We start from the raw sequence: 11,320 nt of genomic DNA on the forward strand, positions 1-11,320 counted from the left end.
GGAAATGCGGCGAAGCTGCCTTTGCATGAAGTGTTGAGCCCTAAGATGAACATTCTCACCGTTTTGCCCTCTGGTAGCTCGGGCTGAATTGTACGAGCGGAGATTGCCCATCTGTGGTAGTATTCTTGAATGCACTCATCCATTTCCTGGCGTACAGCCGACTTTTGCTTGATGAGAGTGTCTCGGAAGCTTAAACCTTTGAGGGTGAGGCAGGCAGGGCCATCCAGTATTTCCTCGAACCAAGGTTCTCCGAATATTAGGTCGAAGTTAGCAGGTACATCAATAACCAGGAATTCAGCATTGTTGTAATAGGTGTCAAAGGAGAAAACCAGCTCAAGGACTCCTAGGACTTTGTATGAGACACCCTGGAGTTTGACAGTTTGTTGGGTACTCAGCATGAGATCGTACTCGGAAAACCCTAAAGCCTTCAAGGTGGCGAGCGGACAGATGTTCTCTTGAATGTCGGTGGTTACCCTAGGTTCGGGGATCACCCAGTTTTGAGCACTTGGAAGTAGATGGCAAAAGCTTAGACCATAAGCTCGTAACCTGGCTTGCATATTGTGGAGATCAGAATGCATGAAAACTCCTCTTCTTCATCTTCGCAGTCATAGGAGATGGCTTAAACAGAGGGGGTTTGCTTAGCCCCTGGGGGTAAGGGTAAGGTCTTGTTGTCGACCATATTCTGGATCAAGTGCTTGAGCTTGTAGCAATCTTCGATGTCATGACCCTTCCCTTGATGGTATTTGCAATGAGCTGTCGGATCCCAACTCGTAGATCTCTTGTCGACTGGAGGATCGGGTGTTGGACCGATCGGTGCTATGACTTGTTTTTCGACCAGCCGATCGAATGCCTCACTATAAGACATCCCGAGGTTTGTGAAGACTCTTTGAGGCCTGCCTTGATAGTTGCGTTGGTTAGCATTGCTTTTGAAGTTGTTTGACTTTGGACCTTGAGGAGCCTCTAGGGCGTTAACCTCATGAACTTTGTGTGTTGCTTCAGGTCTCTTCCCCTTCCATTTTTCAGTTTGCGGAGCTGGGGCTGCGGGTGCTTTCATTAGGTCATCCTCTATGTCGATCGCGATGTCATAGGTTCTCTTGAAGCTTTCCAAACCTAGATACTTCATGTGAGCATTGTATTTCGGAAGAAGACCAGCAATGAAAATCTTGACTAATTCTCTCTCGGAGGGCCGGGTTACCATTTGGGATGCCATTTCTCTCCACCGGTTAAGGTAAGTAGTGAAGCCTTCCTGAGGCCCTTGCCTGAGAACTTCCAGTTCCCTTAGAGTGGTTTGAAGTTGAATGTTGGGTTGATATTGCTCCATGAACGCTCGAGCAACTACCTCCCATGTATTTGTTTGATGTTCCTTGAGTGAATAGTACCACTTCTGGCAGACAGGTTCCAGAGACATAGGGAATACCACTGGGTATAGCTCGAGTTCGACCCCCTTGATGGCCATTGTAGCTCGGAAGTTCTTGAGATGGTACTTGGGATTATCAGTTGATTTGAACTTTGGAATATCATTGGCGGAGAATTTGTCTGGCAGATTAGCCTTCCCCTTGAGGTTGTCCTCCATTGAGGTGTCAAAGTAGTTCTCTTGATTGGTAACCTTACTGACAAGACTTTCGATCTTCTTGGTTAAATCATCGGTGGGCGCGCCCTGTTCCACGACACCCAATCGGTTGTTTATGCTCTCCACATTGGCACTGAGGCTGGCGAAAGCCGTTAAGAGTTGAGCGAGTTGATCAGAGGCAGACATTTGGATTGTTTCTTGAATGGGACTGGGATTTTGATTTGTAGGAGATGAACTGGCTGCTCGTTCGATGCCGGCTATGAGGGAAGCCAGGGCTGATGGATTTCTTTTCAACCTTTCTCCTCTTCGACGAACCCACAAGATCTTCGGACTCCTAGTTAGAACACACCAGAAGATTTTAGAACTTGGACTTCCCGACACATGATATGATATGCATGCAATGAATGAGACCTAGACTTGACTCTAAGTGTCACTCCGAAGATTCGGGATTTTTGGATTTTGTACTTGTATTCGGGATTTGCAACCCGTTGGAAATGTTTGAGAGGAGCGTTCATTCTTTTGTGAAAGTTGGCTCTTGTACTAGAACTTGGAATGTCGAAAAAGAATATTTCGACCTATTGGAAATCGGACTTATTTGAAGGGAATTTCAACCCGATTGAAAGGGAATTGATTTTGTATTATTTAAAGGGAATTTCAACCCGTCAATATTTTAGGGGATTTTCAACCCATTGGACTTGGAATATTTGAAGGGAATTTCAACCCGCTTGAGAATTGGAATTTGTATTATTTCAGGGGAGTTTCAACCCATTGGAAAATTGGACTTGTATTATTTCAGGGGATTTTCAACCCATTGAACGGAATCTCGAACTTGTATTATTTCTGGGGAGTTTCAACCCGTAGAATTTGAACTTGTATTATTTCAGGGGATTTTCAACCCGTTGGAAATATTTGGAATGGGGTTTGTATTATTTTAGGGGATTTTCAACCCGTCAATATTTTAGGGGAATCTCAACCCATTGGAATTGGAATATTTGAAGGGAATTTCAACCCATTGGAATTTGTATTATTTAAGGGGATTTTCAACCCGGATGTAGAATATGGAATTTGAATTTGACTCGAAGTTTGAACTTTGAAATGGAAAAGGACGCATTTTGTATGTAGAACATGAAGCTTCGTATTTGGAAAATCCGGCATTATGTCGCCGTGGATTTGAGACATTGAATTTGGGAACTTGAAAGTCCGGCATTATGCCGCCGTGGACTTGGAGTGTAGGATTTGAGATTTGAAGGTTTGGAATTTTTGAACTTCGAGCTTGAGGTTTGAAATATGGAATGGAAAAAAAAAATTGGCATTACAACGGCATGAATTTGGAATTTGAAGTTTTGAGCATGGGACTTGAAATTCGAAAGATTGACATGGAATTTGAGGTTTGAAAGTTGGAGTTGAAAAGTTGGCATTACGCCGGTCATGAACTTTGGAATTTGAACTTTGAGGTTTTGAGACTTGGAATTGGCAACTTGACTTCGATGCTTGAAGACTTGAATGTTTGAAATAGGAAATCCGGCATTACGTCGTTGGATTTGTGGTTTTTGACTTTGAAGTTTGAAGCTTGAAATTTGGACTAGAAAATCCGGCATTATGGCGCCGTTGGATTGAGTCTTGACTTGAAACTTGAAACTCGAAATTCGGACTAGAAAATCCGGCATTATGGCGTCGTTGGGTTGAATTTGAAAATTGATGTTTTGGACTAGAAAGTTTGAATTTGATCTTGAAGCTTGAAGACTAGGAAATCCGACATTATGACGCCGTTGGATTGAATTTGACTTGAAAATCGAAACTTGAGTTTGGAAAATCCGGCATTATGGCGCCGTTGGATTTGGACTTGAAAATTGAGGTTTTGGATTAGAAAATTTGAACTTGAACTCGAAACTCGAAATTTGGACTGGAAAATCCGGCATTATGACGCCGTTGGATTGAACTTTGAATTTCAAACTTGGAATTTGGACTCGAAAATCCGGCATTATGACGTCGTTGGATTGAATTTTGAATTTGGCATTTGTGTGTGAGGCGTGTTTAAGGGTTTTGAATCAGATGGAGTGACACTCGTAAAGACCCTAAAATCGGCGATTTAGATGCATGAGGTTTGAATGATGCTCCTAGGGGTTTGGTTTCCTAGTTGGAGGCTAATTGGTTTTGGCAAGCTAGAACTGAGGTTAGCCATTCACGCGTGCAAAGAAGCCCACACAATGCACAAGTAGCACGTTGTGACACTTATCATGAATATGAATGCGACATGCAAAGTTCTCAACCTAAGGTCGATCTAAGTTTTGTATGATGCAAGTGGTCGGCTTTGGCTGTCAAAAGGTACTCGGCTAAGAGACGGATCCGGCGACAAGCTTTCACATTCCGCCTAAGGGAAGTGTGTGTTGGCAGACGGCCTCCATACTTGACATCGGGAATGTCAAGCAAATGCCAAGCTTCGGTAGGCGCGGAAATGGTCACACACTTTGGTTGGGAGCCGTATGGAGAGTCACCATTTCGTTGCCCCCGGGGCTAGCCCGAATATAGAACACATCCGTTTGGGCAAGGGTAGAAATTCATTTTGCACAATATGGTGTACAAAAAATGCATGAAATGCCTAGAAATTGAAATTGAAATCGTACTTGAATTTGTATTTGTAAAGCTCGTTTTTCGGCACTCGTTCACGAGGCTTGGGAGCGTCCTTCCAGATGTAAAAAAAGACTAACTCCCAACACGAAAAGTTGAGAAAAAGTGGACGACAAGCCACTGTGAGCCACTGTCCTGGATGCAGGCAGTGGCGTTGGGCGCAGGGGCTGCGCCTGGCGCCAATGCTGGCATCCAGTACTTCGGCAGATCAGTGGCCGGATGATCGAAATTTGCTCGCATTTTCGAATCGAAATTAGAAAAGTCCCCAGCAGAGTCGCCAGAATTGTAGGGGGTTATTTTTCCCGTTTCCTACAAGGGGGGGTTTAGGAGGCCGGCTCGTTTAGAGAACCGTTTGAATTTTTGCACCTCGAAGGAGTCGCCACCAAACTTTATTTAAGGTCTTGTTTGGAAAGACTCGCAAATGACTCTATTTTTGGATAAGGCCATGAATCCTTGAAACGGATGGGTGAGATCCGGGCTCGGGAACGAAAATGCTTATTCGGCGAGCTTTAGAAATGTTCAAGTACGTTGGCACAACATTAGTTCAAAAATATACCCTAGATTAGACTATGTGGGTTTGAATTTAGAGCAAAATAGAATTTCTAATTGTATGGTGGTCACTTTGCTTTACAGATTGATTTAAGGAACCTAAGGCCGGTTTGTCCAAAAATATCTTTGTTAAGCGTGATGTAACCTTTGTATTTTGTTGTATTTAGCATGTTGGTGATGAAAGCGATAAAGCAAATAAAGCAACATCACAATACTAAATAAAGTGCGGAATTAGTAAATACAAGACCCCCTAGAAAAGGACTAGGGAGTAGGTCCACATTGCCTAGAAATGGACTAGGCAAGTAAAGATGCGGAATTGAAAGTGCGGAATTGAAATTGCGGTATTGAAAGTGCGATATTGAAAGTGCGATATTGAAATTGCGGTATTGAAAGATGCGATATTGAAATTGCAATATTGAAAGGTGCATAATTGAAACTTGTACTTGGGCACATGAGATTCGAACGCCAAGAGGCTCCTTAAAAATAAGTGCGCCCGACACAAATTCAAAGCCAAAAATCTCAACTTGGGAGAGGTTGCTCAACCCAAATATCACTAGTAGAAAAAACCCTTATTGCAGCGGGCTTTTAGACCCCTGTTGCAGCGTACATCGTATGCTGCAACTGGGGGGCCTGCAACAAGTTTGAACTTGTTGCAGCGTAAAATGTTCGCTGCTAAAAGGGGTTTTTTGCAGCGTACATATGTATGTACGCTGCAACAAGTGCCAAAAAATTGGCAAAAATTTGGACTTGTTGCAGCGTACATATATATGTACGCTGCAAAAGACTCAACTTTTTGCAGCGTACATTTATTTGTACGCTGCAACAAGTCTGGAATTTTGCGAAATTTTTTTCCCTTGTTGCAGCGTACAATATATATGTACGCTGCAACAAAGCACTTTTGGCGGGAAAATTCTAATTTTGTTTAGGGATACCTAGAGTGCCTTGCACCAAATATAGAAACCTGTCAAAACAATAATAGAATAACACAACCTGTATAACAAATATAAAAACAACAACTGGAGTTTTGTATACTATATATCCCAAAACCAAAGTGCACATATTACATTTAAATATATGTTCCAATTTCAACATAAACATACATTTTAATATAAAATTTATTCTATAACAACTAAACCAACTCGATCAAGCGCGCTAAAGCCAATAATAAATACTTGCTGGTAAAAAACTTAGCCCATTGCTCACGAACCACATCAAATTCCTCGCATAAGGCGCAATCCTCGGAGTGTAGACCTTTACAAAAACAGAAATTTAAATTAAACATTAGATTAAATACAAATTAAATATCACATTTTAACATTCAAGAAACTAATGACAATGTCCTAATAGTCTAAAATGAGTCCTTAGGTTCTTTAGTTCAAAGTTGGGAGCGAAAATGTCATTTTAGCCTAAATATGACCTATAACGACCCAATGACCCTATAGGTGCATAAATAGATTGGAACGAGTCTTAGATCGTTAAAATTATGCATATTAAACATGTAATAAGTTTTAAATGAGTCCTTAGGTTCTTTATTTTAAAGTTGGGAGCGAAAATGCCTTATTTTAGCCTAGATATGACCTATAACGATCAAACAAGCATTAAATGGGTATAAGTAGATTAGAATAAGTCCTAGAAACTCAAAACTAAGCTTATTAATCATATAATAATTTAAAAATGAGTCCTTAGGTTCTTAAGTTCAAAGTTGGGAGCGAAAATGTCATTTTAGCCTAAATATGACCTAAAACGACACAATGAGCCTTAAATGGGCATAAATGGATTGGAATAAGTCCTAGAAAGTTAAAACTAGAATATAAAACATTTAATAGGTTTAAAATGAGTCTTAGGTTCTTTAGTTCATAGTTGGGAGCGAAAATGTCATTTTAGCCTAAATATGACCTACAACGACCTAATGAGCCTTAAAGGTGCATAAATAGATTGGAACGAGTCTTATAAAGTTAAAATTATGCATATTAAACATGTATTAAGTTTAAAATGAGTGCTTAGGTTCTTTATTTTAAAGTTAGGAGCGAAAATGCCTCATTTTAGCCTAAATATGACCTATAACTATCAAACAAGCATTAAATGTGCATAAACAGATTAGAATAAGTCTTAGAAACTTAAAACTAAGCATATTAATCATATAATAAGTTTAAAATGAGTCATTAGGTTCTTAAGTTCAAAGTTGGGAGCGAAAATGACACTTTAGCCTAAATATGACCTATAACGACACAATGAGCCTTAAATATGCATAAATGGATTGGAATGAGTTCTAGAAAGTCAAAACTAAGCATATAAAACATTTAGTAAGTTTAAAATGAGTCCTTAGGTTCTTTAGTTCATAGTTTGGAGCGAAAATGTTATTTTAGCCTAAATATGTCCTATAACGACCAAACAAGCCTTAAATGTGTATAAGTAGTTAGAATAAGTCTTAGAAACTTAAAACTAAGCATATTAATCATGTAATAAGTTTAAAATGAGTCCTTAGGTTCTTTAGTTCAAAGTTAGGAGCGCAAATGCCTCATTTTAGCCTAAATATGACCTATAACGATAAAACAAACATTAAATGTGCATAAATAGATTAGAATAAGTCTTAGAAACTTAAACTAAGCATATTTATCATATAATAAGTTTAAAATGAGTCATTAGGTTCTTAAGTTCAAAGTTGGGAGCGAAAATGTCATTTTAGCCTAAATATGACCTATAACGACACAATGAGCCTTAAATGTGCATAAATGGATTGGAATGAGTACTAGAAAGTTAAAAATAAGCATATAAAACATTTAGTAAGTTTAAAATGAGTCCTTAGGCTCTTTGGTTCATAGTTGGGAGCGAAAATGTCATTTTAGCCTAAATATGTCCTATAACGACCAAACAAGCCTTAAATGTGTATAAGTAGTTAGAATAAGTCTTAGAAACTTAAAACTAAGCATATTAAACATGTAATAAGTTTAAAATAAGTCCTTAGGTTCTTTATTTTAAAGTTGGGAGCGAAAATGCCTTATTTTATCCTAAATATGACCTACAACGATAAAACAAGTATTAAATGTGCATAAATAGATTAGAATAAGTCTTAGAAACTTAAAACTAAGCCTGTTTATCATATAATAAGTTTAAAATGAGCTATTAGGCTCTTAAGTTCAAAGTTGGGAGCGAAAATGTCATTTTAGCCTGGGGTTGGATAATTTTAAACACATACTAATTCCAAAATATGCTACATTTTGTCAAGAAATGATCAAAAATAGTTTTAACGATCCCACGGCACCTCTCGGACACTCCTGCAAACTTGGAAATAGCTTTGGGCAACTCAAATGAAAGGGCATCGACAATAGCCTGTTAGAAACCATCAGAAGCCACACAGTTAAATTTATTGTGAGAGTTTTTGTAATTAAAAGGGAAGGGAAGAGAGGCTGGAAAAAAACATCTTGAGATTTATTAAGTAGATTGGTGGGAGAGTGGAGAACCTCTCGAATGTTCTCAGAGCTGTAGTTCTAAACTTACACTCTATCTATCAAACAATCTTTCCTCTATCATTGTGTTGGGTTTTGCTGTGAGTTGCGTAGCAGGTACAGCAGGTACAGCAGCAGCAGTGGGTGTATTGCACTAGACGGTGCCCTAACCCGAAACATCTAAGGCATGGCTACTCAATCCACCCCCTAATGTAGTTGCCATAGATGATGCATAACCCCAACACTTCTAACAATGTTTCACTTCTCACACATGAAGCTAGTTGTAATTTATAAAATGGTTGTTTTCTTTAGCACCATTGACCAAACCCATCAAAATCCAAAAAACAAACCCACAACAAAATTGGGTGCTTCAATCTTCAAAATTACACAAAACCCTATTCACACAAATTCACAAACAACCCTAAAAACCCCAAACTAGAGAGAATATAGTGAGATAAATACCTGATCAAGAGAAGGGTTTCAAAGGAAAGAGTGAATATGAGAGAGAACAACGATTGAATTGTTCTGGGTTTCTTTATCGTCAAAATCTGAAACAGCAGCATCAGAAATTGAGCTGAGAAACTCAACAATCCCAGAAATTACTTATTCCGATTGACGAAAATCACCAGCTTCAACTGCCTGCAACAAAAACTCAGTAAAGTGTACATAGTAAACATTGTTAAAAGAGTTTTATTCAGTCATTTGCATAAATTTGATCATAAATTTTAGAAGTTTGAAAGAAATGCGGGAGGGGACCTTGGAGCAGGAGACGAGGGATTGTTGAAGGCGAAGAATGAAGGGTTGCGGAGTTTGCTCCACTGCTGCTGACATTGTTGAAGTTGTGTGGAAAAGAGGTTCCAGTATGCTGGTTTTAGCGCGATTTTGTTGCTCCTGGGTCTGGGTGGAGCAAAGAGGGATGAGTAACTAAGATATAAAAATAACAAGAAACAATTGCAAAAAAAAACATTTTCCATACCTTCTGCATCTCTGAAGCTTAAGCTCTCACAATCTGAATACAGCAGACTCCAGCTGCTTAAGTGTATCAGTAATTATGCTATGTGATTCTTCAGACTACGACAAACTTGGATGAAGTTCTCTAACAGTTTCCTTAAAGTACAGAACACAATGAGCTCAAATCCTTCAAGTGTACGATGACCAGGTTTAGATGATCACTCTGCAAGTTCAAAGATTAAATTAATGAAAGTTTCAGAAAGAAAGGTTTCCTGATAGATAAATAACCTTAACTGAAGTTCTGATTCCTAAGAAAAGGGATGAAAGTTCTGATTCCCCAATAGACAGCTCTGACAGATATTTCAGTTCAATGTTTGTGCTTGGATTGGCATGAAACCTCTTCATGATCCAAGTCTGTATCTCCTTGAAGAGATATGGAGTCCGATTTTCCACCTTCCCATTGAAGAAGAACACAGTGTTTGTTTCTCAATTGAATGAATATTTTTCCAGGAAAACCAACCTTGAAAGGAACAAACAATTATTGTATCAATAAATGGAATTCCTAATATATATACATTTGGAGAACATTCTATTTCGTTCCAAAATTTGCTAGTGCAATCATGTCAAACATATGGGATTTCGAACATCTACTACAGCCAAACATGAAACAATTACAATGATACATCTTGAATGAGAAAACCAAACCAAAATACCAGCAGATCCCAGAGAAACTATTTATTACTGTTGGGTAACCAATTCAGATCCCAGAGAGAAAATTCAACAAAAGCAAATCAACCTAAGAAAAATCCCAGAAACATATGCAAAAAAGGGGGGAAATGCCTGAGAACCCAATAAAAACGGGAATATTCCAGCATTTTGAATATAATTTCCCTCAATATAATGAACAATATATATGACCATGGCAGAGGTGTTGATAGTGCTAAAATACTTGTAACACAACTGCTCTAGCTTCCATACAAGAAAACTCTGAAGGGGAGAGAGTGGAAAAGCAAAGAAATTCAGAACCAAAACAAATATGGCTGATACTAATCCAGTAATCCCTACTGATTCATCAAAACTAGATACTCTAACTTGTAAGTTTTCTACCATGATCACAAACGCAAAATAACCCAAGAATAACCCCACAGCATACTGAACATACTGAGTATTCACAGCCATTTCAACAACATACTGAGCCTACCATCTACATCTTGCTAGAGAATCCAATCCTCGACCAGATATCATGAATCTTCAGGTTGCTGCGAATCTTAAGAGCAGGAAAAGAATTTTCAGATATCAAAAGAAGATAAAATCTGAACACCAAAAACCCCTAAAAGTACCTAGACTTAGAAAATTCGTAAATTGACAGAAGGTAGGAATTTGAAACAACTAAAACCCCTAAAATTCGAATTTAAAATACCAAGACCCTAGACAATGCAGAAATTGAGAGAAGCGAATCTGAAACACCAAAAACCCTAAAAAAATCGAAAATTCTAAAAATCAAATTCAGCCCCAAATTATAGAAAAGAAAACCCTAATATACAATTAAATTCATCGAAAATTTTTAGTCACTAAGCCAATAATGGAACAACTTGTATAAATTCAAATTCTACAGAGAAAAAGAATATGTAAAATTTGAAGAACTTACCTAGTACATATGGTGAGAGGTTGAGAGCATAACTGCAGGAAGGAGAGAGGAAATCATGAAGAAACGAAGTTCGTAGGAAGAGGAGGGACTGAGGAAGTTCGTAGGAGGAGGAGGGACTGAGGAAGTTCGTAGGAGGAGGGACTCGTCAGTGAATTTCGTAGGAGGAAAGAAAAGGATAGAGAGGAAAGAAAAGAAAAACCAATATTGCAGCAAACTAATTTTTTACCCGGGCTATTGCAGGGGGCTTTTACTATGTACGCTGCAAAATGAAAGGTCTATTGCAGGGGGCTTTTACTATGTACGCTGCAACAAACTCTTTTGCAGGGGGCAATTAATTTGTACGCTGCAATAACCCTTTAAAGGGTTTGACCCGCGTTGACCTACAGGTTGTTGAAGCGTATTAATCTTTGTACGCTGCAACAAGGGGGCTGCAAAAGGGGGTTTTTCTACTAGTGTATCCTAGATTTTGCATGTTAAACTTGAACTTGAAAGCTTGAATATTGAAGTTTGGAACTTGAAATAATTGAA

The 11,320-nt window shown here is 38.7% G+C and overlaps 1 long non-coding RNA gene across 5 annotated transcripts; it reads right to left on the reverse strand.

The window, feature by feature from the left end:
- Positions 1-5,742: 5,742 nt before the first annotated feature.
- On the reverse strand, positions 5,743-10,996 carry LOC130465905 (uncharacterized). Of its 5 annotated transcripts, none has more exons than XR_008925920.1 (6): positions 10,793-10,996; positions 10,346-10,411; positions 9,170-9,664; positions 8,950-9,090; positions 8,656-8,832; positions 5,743-5,998 (listed from the first exon to the last, which is right to left on the reverse strand). It is a non-coding gene; the product is annotated as an uncharacterized lncRNA (long non-coding RNA). The 5 variants fall into 5 exon arrangements; XR_008925921.1 differs by having other exon boundaries at positions 10,307-10,411; XR_008925923.1 differs by lacking the exon at positions 10,346-10,411 and having other exon boundaries at positions 9,170-9,367; positions 9,439-9,664; positions 10,793-10,995.
- Positions 10,997-11,320: the final 324 nt, after the last annotated feature.

Source organism: Spinacia oleracea, chromosome 1, assembly GCF_020520425.1.
Source record: "Spinacia oleracea cultivar Varoflay chromosome 1, BTI_SOV_V1, whole genome shotgun sequence".
Taxonomy (NCBI): domain Eukaryota; kingdom Viridiplantae; phylum Streptophyta; class Magnoliopsida; order Caryophyllales; family Amaranthaceae; genus Spinacia; species Spinacia oleracea.